Genomic DNA, 10,059 nt, shown 5'->3' on the forward strand with positions numbered 1-10,059 from the left:
CTGTAAGGTTGAAACATAACGCTTTTTTTGTAAAAGCAGACAAAATAACTTTAACAAATGAAATCCTTTTAAGATTAAGAAAGACAGTCATTTTTTTTGTTGTTGACTGGTATATTGGTTGGAAAACCCGAAGCCTCTCTAGTTGCAGTAATCGACAAGTTCAATGTAGCTCTAATAAAATGAATACATGATCTTCTTTAAAAATCAATAAAGAAAATATAATTGTGCTCTCTGGAGAAACATCTTTCTAGATACTTCATAGCACGAAGAAGAAAAATGAAGTGTTTCAACCAATTCTGTTATTAATGATCCTGAACTAGATTATTCATCATAAGACATCACAATTCCACAGGACACAATTTCATTTCTCAAAAAAACATGCCTTAAACCTGGATTACAAAACCATACACTTCCACATTTTCATTTAAATTTCAAGAAACTAGTGAAATAATCTTATTTCTATAAGCTCTTAAATCTTTCCGTTCCCATAGTATCTAAAACTATTCTCTATGATTATCTTAATTACATTAGAACACTGCAATCCTTGATCATAAAATGATGTATCCCATGGTGCAGGAGGGATGGTTCAGCAGTTAAGAACACTGGTTGCTCTTACTGAAGACCCAGGTTCAGGTCCCAGCACACACAGGGTGGGTAGCAAACATCCATGTCTCCAGTTCCAGGGGATCTGATGCCTTCTTCTGATCTTTACGGGCATGACACATCATGGATGAAGTTGCATAGTACGCAAAACAGTCACAAATATAAAAAAAAAGTAAAACAGGAAAAATTATTTTAAAATACTATATCCTTATAAACTTAGTTCTTAAGAACTTTTGGAATTTTATTTTTAACAATTTTCATGATTTTCTAGATCCATGTAAATTCTCCAAATTCTTGTATAGGCAAAAAAATTACATAAATGAGATTTACACCATATTAAATTGATTCTCATTGATAGAGCATCAAATCATTTTTCAAATCAACAGAGTTGATTAAATATTATAAAATTATACATATTTTTAAAAATGCAGGTGAAAAACTGCTTAGATTTCCATCCTTTATTTCCCATAAACCCTGCAATTCAGAGTGGAATTTAATCTCATGACTCATTTTTTTCTAAATATCATGGACGTTTACATTTAAGTAGGTAAAATCAGAATCAGTGTCATTATTTAGAACAGAAGAATTTTTTTTCCATCTTACAATCTAGGAGAATAGAATTATGTTCTACTTGACCAATCTTATGTAAAATCTCCATATCCTTCTTAAAAAGAAATATTACTGAAAAAGACACTTGTACTTTCATATTGTGTCAACTTAGCTATACAGTATTAATTATTCAGCAACTAATCTTATCATCCAAATGTACAAGAGATAAATGGAGATTACATATGAAAATTTAAGACCTACCAATCTTTATAAGTAGGGAAGATGGTATTTAATGGATGGACGAAAGGGAAGAAATTTAAGACAGTACCCTTATGATATACTATTTACTTTCTTGGATGAAACTGGGAGATTTGGGTAATAATATAGGACAGTTGTTACACAACTTCCTCACCTTGGTCTCCATAAGAGGTTAAAAAACAGCCATGACTTTTAATGCAAGTAGAATTTCCTTATTGAAATTTTCCCATAAATGGCCTGAGAGGGCAATAAAGTGCTTTAAAGGAGTATAATATAAAAATGTTTTTATTAATCATTTGAAAACTTCATACAATGTATTATGACCATATTTTTTCCTCCCCAATTATCATATCCACCTTACCTCCCTGACCCACTTTGTGTCCTCTTTTTGTTTGTTTGTTTGTTTAATCTATGGAGTCCAATATGTTCTGCCCAAATACTCTTGGGTATGAAACCTGCTCTGGATCGTGGTCAAGCAAGGATAACTCCCTTGTTCAGCTAAGGGTGGGAACTCTGGAACTCTTGCCTACATCCTCTTGTCCATTCTGGGATTCCATCTGGCTTGGGCTTGGGTAGGTTTTGTGGATGTTGTTTCAATTGCTGAGTTTGAATACGCAACTGTCCTAGTGTCTGGATAACACTGTTCCCTTGCTGTAGTCCACCACATTTGGCTCTTAAACTCTCTCCACCCCCGTTGTACCATGATTCCTGAACCTTGGGGACTAGGATGTTTTGTTGGTGTACCTTTTGAGACTGAGAACTCCTTAGTCTCTTATTCTCTGCACATTGACCAGCTGTGGCTTTCTGTGACAAATGTCTTCTTTTACAAGCAGAATCTTCTCCAATGAGGGACTGAGTGATTCCCTAATCTATGTGTATAGTAATAAATCGTTAGGAGTCATTTTTATACAATGTCACTTTAAGTAGATTATTAGGAGTAGATTCACCCCTAGGGCCCATGACATATCTAGTCACAGATTCTTGGCTTTGATATCAGCACCAGATGTGTGTTTCTCTAGTCAAGCAGAACTTAAATCTAATCAGAAGGTGCTTAGTTACTCCAATAACACCATAACATTTTAATAAGCTAGCCTTTTTCTCATAGGTGCCACAATTACTCTTGGAGAACAGAAGTTTATTCTCCTTGAATGTAGGTTCTATGAAGAACATAGTGTTTAAAAGACAGAAGAGAAATTAATAGCTTTGTTAAAAGAGAATGAAGCAAGATATTTTGTGGTTGAATTTTTCCTTTAGTAAAGCAACTAGAGGAACACATTTTTGAAGATATATTAAATTCAGATAACTAAATAACTTTACTTAAAAGGGTGATTTTTCCCTTGGAATTTTTGTTGCTTTGTTTTACTCCCCTGAGTTTATCTTACATGAATAGGTACTATTAGATACACCTTAACATCATACTCCATCACATGATTGTATTTTAGCTGAGATAATTGGAAGTTTTCAGATAAAATAAAGATAGATTTTTTAAGATTCATTTTAATTATGAATCTTTATTTCAAATCTTCTCTGGACAGCAATTTGTAGACATGTATTTAGTGAAATAAAATTAATAGTGTGAATTATTGATGGAATCTATTTTTAAAAGCCAGAGAGCTTTACACCAAGTAAACTTTTAGTATCCATTTAGATAACATATCTTCACTTATACTGCTACAGTGTACTCTATATTCATGCCATTTAAAACCTAGGCACAATACACTTGTATCCATATCTTCCTAATTCCTTCATCCAGAATCTATGACTCTTTGAAGTGGATTGAAAGTTACTGAGTTTTTAGCAAAATTTTTGGACAGATCCTACTGTAAAAAACATGTTTCTGTGTGGTTTCCTAGATTTAAAAAGCCATTATAGGTTTGGGCACATTCTGTTAGAGAGACTGGGAAGAGCAGTCTTTCAGATAAACATGTAAGAGTTATGATTGGTGACCAATAGTGGATTATATGAAGATTTACTTCAGCACATGTTAAATTTGTACAGAGCAATTTATAGTTTAGATAGCATATTATTTGAAAGAGAAATGAAAATTTACTAAACAAGAGATATATACTCTTTCAGATCAGGAAATCTGTAAAACTATTTTTTCTATCAGTGACTTTTTCTTGGTTCGTTTTGGTTTTTTGAGACAGTTTCTCCCTATCCCTGGTTGTCATGGAACTCACTATGTAGACCAACTTAACCTTGAACTCACAGAGGACTACCTGTTTCTGCATCTTGAGTGCTGGGATTAAAGGCATGTGCCATCATGCCCCACCCTCTGTCAGTGACTTTTGAGGGTTAAATTCCATCAATATGTTTCATGTTACCTGTTCATTCATTTAAATTCCAGTAATGTTTTGAAAACAGAATCGTATGGAGAAATAAATCAGAGAAGTTTAGAAGTGTGATTGTACCCCAATATTTTTAGAATACATAATTTTAGCTCACAATTAATGCCTTTGCTTTAAATGCAGAATGTTCCTTTATCTTCTCCTTCTAAATCACACCATAGAAAACAAAGTATTATCACTAGCCTTAAGGCACTGTGAATCTGCTTCTTTTATTTTAAAAAGATGTAGCAGATAATGAGGTGCTGAATATTTAAGATAGTATGTGATGAGCTCATCCTTACATAATTAAGAGGCTTTTTCTTTGCTAAAAAATGCCAGACAAAGGGGAAATTACTCAATTTTACATCTAAAAGAATTTTAAAGTCTCCTTTTCTTCTAGAGTTCAGGTCCATCTGCACATGGATGGCACCCTCCTTCACCTATTAATATTTATAAAAATGCCTCACAGACGTGTCTGATGGAGGAAATTCCTCAATGAATGTTCCTTCTTCCCAAGGGACTCCAGTTTGTGTCAAGTTGACAAAACTATCCAGCATAAATGTAAAGGAAAAAATATTTTGGTTCACAGAATTAAAGATTGCATCCCACAATTTCTTGTCCCCATATATGAGAGTAAAACTCTATAACAGCAGGAGCATGTGGTAAAAGAGCCTCTTCTTGACTAATAGAAGCAGAGAAAGGTAAGGAGAGGAATGGATATCAGTATAAACTTCAAAGGAATGCTCCCAATTGAACTAATTCCTTTCATTGGCCTTTATATTCTGAAGTTTCCACACCTGGCAAAATAGTGTCATCAGCTGGGGAATGACCATACAAAATATGATCCCGTGGGAGTACATTTTCTTTTCATGAAATAGGTCCATCACTTTTGCCTTAAAAATAGTAATATTTGTAGTTGAACTTTAGTTATTCCCTTTAAATCAAATATGGTCAGGAGTGCCTGTACATCCTATAATATATATTTTATTTAAGTACCATTTTATAAGGCCATATTTCTCAGTTTTCAAAAATAGATATGCTTCTCACAGTGTCTCTTTGCAATGTGTATCAGCATAATGTCTTATTTGTCCTCTTTGGAGCACTATCATCATTCATTGATGTGAAAGGAAACAATTTTTCTCCTCACAGTGGGACATATTTATTGTTCTGTTCATGAAGCCCACCCAAAAATAAGTACTTTCTGTCTAGGTTTATAAACCAATAGTTGTTGAAATCAGAAATTTGACATTAATATTTCTTTTAGAAATTGATAACCTTTCTGTAAATTAGAATAGCCTGTGTTGACATGTCAAGAACTGTGAAACAGTGTTTGATTCCTCAACTGATTCATAACTGTCAAAGCTCTTGGTTAAAATACTTAGAACATAATATAAATGATGAGAGTGTAGTGAAAATTCGAATTGGTTATAAAACTGGTAAATCAATAGGAAGATTTTTAAAATGCTGCTTAAAATATTTATTTGGAAAAATGCTATTTAAAAATTCTATTTATCACCTAGACATTCTTAAGTAAGATCAAGTTGTAATTTCAGTAACAAATGTGACTATACTCATCTTTTACTGTAACATTTTTTCCTTCCTCTGTCCGCTTCTCCATAATAATTTGCTAGTAATTTTGCTATTCAATGATGAAGATTTACATTTTGTATTTTTATTCCTAATGAAGGTTTACACTTACATCAATGAAAACATAGATACCAATTTTGTTCCAGTGAACTTTTTCTTAATAATAATAATAATTGCATATATATAATTTGTTGTTTTATCAATTCTACTACAAATAATAGTAAATATTACACAGGTACTTGCAAAAGTATTCTATTTATAATTATATAGATAGTGACCGGTTCCAAATATTTTTGGTGTCTTCCTTTAAAATGTTGTTTTGTAATCCCAGCACTTGGGAGGCAGAGGCATGTGAAGCTCTGTAAGTTCAAGGCCAGCCTGGTCTACATAGTGAGTTCCTGGTCAGCTGTGGCTACAGGGAGACCATTTCTTAAAAAGACCAAAAAAAATGTTATTTCTGTAGAAATCTTTGTGATATGCATATGATATTTATGTAAAGTGGCGATAGCTCCAATATGTCTGTAATAGTTACTAAAATCAAAAGCCTTTATTAAACAGTCTCTTTTCTGCCTATAAATGAACCGAATTTAAATTGCATAAGATTCAGTGTAAAATTCTTAAAATGAAGATTCTTCATCCCTTTCTGCACTTTTCTTTATTATTTTATGTATCTGACATTGTATAACTAGATTTCAAAATGACCCTTAGTGATAGTGTCAGCAACATTATGATAACATGATGATCATTCAAAAATTAATTTCATTTATGATTAGTTTCCTTCTAAAATGTGTGACAAATTAAGTACTGCGAAGTCAAGTTTCACATTCAGGTATCCTGTTAATTCTGAGAATTAAAAAAGTCACCTGAAAAGATTAAAATGGTCAAAGGAGAAAATATGTGAACTGTTTTTCACTGACTTGTCTGACCCATTTTGAGAGAATACTGCAAGCATTAACACTGTTATTAAAATTATATTCGATAAAGCAAAAGTCAACATATAACCAAAGGTCACAGTGTCTAATACATTTCCTTAACGTGTGAAAAAATAAACAGAAATTGGTGTTTACTAAATAGCTTAAAGCAAACCATTATTTTAAACACTCCTGTTATACCTGGCTACAATAGCACTGCACAATACATTAATAAATATTTTAGTGTATACCTAAACAAAGCATATTATAGACATTTAAAATACTGCCTTCAGTATTTCGTGTGAGAGAAAAACCTGAAAATGTCAAAAATTGTGCTAATGTTTGCTTCAGAGTTTATGCTATATATGCATGTATACACATATACATGTATGTTTATACACATACCTGATTTTTCATTAATAAATCAAAATATAACTTAATGTCTTACATTGTCTGTCTTTAGAATGGTCCTTTATTTTTTATGAAGTTTTCCATAAATGTTATCTTATTTACCTTGACTATGAAGTATATTTTCATTTCACTTCATTTGCTCCTCATTTAAACATTTTTACACTTTGAGGTAAAGGCAATGCTTTCTAATCTAAATTAAATGCATCAAACTTTTTTAAACATTTACCCTAAAAGTCAATTCCTTGCTGTATGCAAATATTTGGAAATGACAGATAAGAGAGGAAACTATGCAAAATGAAATTCAGATTCCTTTGGTGACTATTTAAAATAATTCTTAAGAAAAATAAAATTCTCATATGAATAGTACCTTTTTTCCATTCGGTTATCTGTTCTGAATCCAACTTCAATAATTCATGCAACCTTTTCTTAACATTAGTTTTATGATGGCAAAACACAAAAAAGGACATCTATGCATTAGAATAAACAAAAACTATTATAGAGATATCAATATAGGAGTACTGCAATATATATGCACATGTATATGTGTATTTCTAAGAAACATGTAGATTGTGATGTTAAACAAAATGAGCATTTTATCTACCATAATGTATTCAATATCATCCATGAATACTTAGGATTACCCTCACAAATTGCAAAGAAGCAGAAGTTTACTCTAATTTCTAGATAGACTTCTTTTAAAAAATTTTTATTTATTATTTTTTCATGAGTATGTGTGTATTGCCTGCATGTAGGTAAGTGCACCTGTGTCTTTTAATGCCCACAGATGACAGAAGATACTGTCAGATCCCCTGGAATTGGAGTTATGGACAGCTGTTAACTGCTATGTTGGTGCTGGGATTCGAACCTGGGTCTTCTGCAAGAACAGTCAGTGTTCTTAATTGCTGAGGCATCTCTCCAGCCCCCGTAGATAGACTTCTTAAATGACCTCTTTATATTGAGTATATTAGTGTTGTAGGAATGACAAATAATGCATAGTAGGGTCTTAATAAATTTCATATCTTGGTTTCTCATTATTAAAAGAGATTCTTGTTCCAGAGTTAATTTTGCCCCAGGGGATGCCAGTCTTTGATGTAAAGCATTTGTTGGATTTTAGTTTTAAGTTAACATATTTCCTACTCTTGCTAATTTTCATTTTTATTATCACCTTTTGACTTTAATTTTCATTTCTAGTGTATACCAGAGTGATTGAAGACTTTATTTGCGACAAACATATTTTTGTTTCAATGGCACAGTCAAAATATTTGACCTTTAGAATGTATTTCATGTACTCATGATCTATCATGATAGCATCTAACATTCATTTAAAAACATTGGGCTATTAATGGAGAGATTATTATTTCTTAACATAATTTCCATGTGACTTAATTTTGACAGCTAAATGTCAAATATTCCTTCAATAAGTTACTGCTATGACTCAGATAAGGCCAAAGGGAATGTGAATCATACAGATTAGAAACCTTAATATAGTATTTAAAATTATTTTTTAAATTATTATTGTAATTCTTTGAGATAGTCTGAGTAAGTAGACCAGGTGGGCTGGCCTGGAACTCATAGCAATTCATCTACCACTGCCTTCCAAGTGCTGGGATTAAAGGCATGTGCCACTTCCCTTCACCCATGTAGGGTATTTCACATTTACTCTAGGCCATGTTTCCAGTTTGGAGTATTTTGAACTCTTAACAAAACATTTAGGACTTTAGATAAAAACTTTATTGTATTTACATGGTCAGAATTAACTGCATAAAATGAATACTTGGTGTTCTTGTACCATTTACTTCACCTTAGATTTTACTGAGTTTTAGAAATATTCTTTTTCATATTTACTTATAAGAAATCCTATTTCATAGGTGATTAAGTTAGAATCACTCGGCTATTTTGTTTTGTTGTCTAAATATAACCATGTCACTCAGTGTGTAAATTGGTAGCATTTGAAATAACACACTCTAATCTTTGGGGTTTTTGTCTTCTTCTCCACACTTCTATCATACTTCAAATTGAAATGCTTCTTCATGCCCATTTCTCTATGAATAATCTATTGTAGAAAAATAATTTTACTTGTTGAGTGGATAAATGAATGTGTGATTGTTTAAAAACACACCTATAATTAGAAGAGTTGATATGTTGTAGCAGTATTACAATAAAAGTATCAGGGGCCATGGAGATGAGTCAGTGGATAAAGGCGCTTGACTGGAAAGTCTGAGAACTGGAATTTGATCCTTTAAAACCACTTAGTAAGAGAACAGACTAATTAAAGCTGTCCTTTGAAATCCACCACCGCTCCATTGCATGCCCATTGTCCCACACATGCACACAAATAAATAAGTGAATAATAAATAAACATAGAATGATATAACAAATGTGTCAAACAATTTTGAAACTGTGAGAAAATTCTGCATAAAGTTCATATGGAAGGGATCAGTTAAGGAATAAGTTAGATCAAAGCTTGATATACGCTAGGGCAAACAAAGAAGAAAGAAAAGGAGGTGGGATTCACCGTCGTCGTCAATTTCTGAGTCATCAGGTATGCTTTCTCAAACTAAAGAATTATCACTAACAAATTGGGAGAAATCATACTGAACACTCACAAGGAAAACATTGTTTCAAAATGTATATAGAAAAACGGGCAATAATTTCACAAAGCATTCCCTAGTTGTTCGGCAGACCTGAACTGTGTTTGTATTTATTTTAAGGATATAAGAATTATCTATAACTCTGGGAGAAACTGATGTTTCCTTAACTTGATTAACAGTTGTTAATTATATAATCCTATATACATTTAGTTATTAATTGCACAGAGTAACAAAAGCATCTTTGAAGGGTATTAAAATTTGCTTCTAGCATTAACTTTTTCAGATACTACGACATAATTAAATTTTAACTAAAATATACATTATTTTTACACCTTCAAAATTTAATTTTTAATTTCTTAAATAACATTTAAACTGGATACTCCTTGCCATAGTTTTAAATTGACGAGGGTTGTTTTTTTTTTCTGATTCAGAATAATGAACAGCTATATAGGAGATATGTTTTAGAACATTTGGGGATTTTAGTAAAAATTGACAGGATTTTTCCGTGAAATATATATCAAAATGTCAGAAATACGATCATATGTATTATCGGATTATTAATGAGCAATGTATAAAATAATTATCTGCAGGACACATCAGAAAAGGAGAACTAAAATGCTATATTGCATGTCCTAATATCCTAAATGTACATGACTACTGCTGCTTGTTAAATATGCCACTTTAAAACTACAATCAGTATCCTCAGCTCATATTGACAAAACGTGACTATAAACATCAGGTATACTAGTGATCTCTATTAGGTCTAAAGGGTTAACGAGGTTACTGTGACTTTGTTTAAATGTGTTAAGTGTCAGGTAGATG

The 10,059-nt window shown here is 32.0% G+C and overlaps 1 protein-coding gene across 1 annotated transcript in view; it reads left to right on the forward strand.

Moving 5' to 3' along the window:
* Pcdh11x (protocadherin 11 X-linked) overlaps positions 1 to 10,059 on the forward strand; it is a 771,559-nt gene that overhangs the window by 730,867 nt on the left and 30,633 nt on the right. The gene's annotated exons all lie outside the window — the stretch shown is intronic.

Source organism: Nannospalax galili, unplaced genomic scaffold (genome assembly GCF_000622305.1).
Source record: "Nannospalax galili isolate Female #2095 unplaced genomic scaffold, S.galili_v1.0 scaffold586, whole genome shotgun sequence".
Classification (NCBI taxonomy): domain Eukaryota; kingdom Metazoa; phylum Chordata; class Mammalia; order Rodentia; family Spalacidae; genus Nannospalax; species Nannospalax galili.